Source organism: Aptenodytes forsteri, unplaced genomic scaffold (genome assembly GCF_000699145.1).
Source record: "Aptenodytes forsteri isolate BGI_AS27 unplaced genomic scaffold, ASM69914v1 Scaffold68, whole genome shotgun sequence".
Lineage (NCBI taxonomy): Eukaryota > Metazoa > Chordata > Aves > Sphenisciformes > Spheniscidae > Aptenodytes > Aptenodytes forsteri.
In genome coordinates, this window is record NW_008795382.1 from 2,190,963 (window position 1) to 2,191,568 (window position 606).

General features: G+C 45.4%; 1 protein-coding gene across 1 annotated transcript in view; it reads right to left on the reverse strand.

Moving 5' to 3' along the window:
- Positions 1 to 606, reverse strand: part of LHX3 (LIM homeobox 3) — a 14,444-nt gene that overhangs the window by 6,871 nt on the left and 6,967 nt on the right.

Consider the following 606-nt stretch of genomic DNA (forward strand, 5'->3'; position numbering starts at 1 on the left):
CTGCAAATAACGGCGGGGTAGCCCGGCCGGGGTGGGGAAGAAAACTACCAAAAATTACGAGAATTGCACTGAAAATAAAAACGCGGTAGGCTTGTCCTGTCGCCCTGCACATACCGACAGAGATGATACGGAAAGAGATGATATAAGGATACAGATATAGAGAGATATAAAAATAAACAGATACAGTAGACAGAGAACGAAAATGTACAGATATATAGACATAAATATATAGATCTCGGTATATAGGCGTAGATATAGATAGGTAGGTAAAAATGTGGATATAGAGGTAGATAAATATAGAGATACCGGTATAGATACAGACGGAGAGATATATAGACACGGCTGTATAGATATAGATAGATGCAGACATAAGAGTATCTATATGTAACGATAACTATCTATGGATATATAGAGATGTATGGCTGCGCGTAGGGGTAGAGGTGGAGATGATATCGTTAGAGGTATCAATCGCGTCCTCAACAATTCACGCGTCCAAACAGATAACCCCAATAACGGCAGCGCTAGAGGCAGCGGCCCCGGCCCCGGGCTGCCCGGGGAGGGCTCCGGTACCGGCACCGGACCGGCACGGTAACACGGCACACGGCA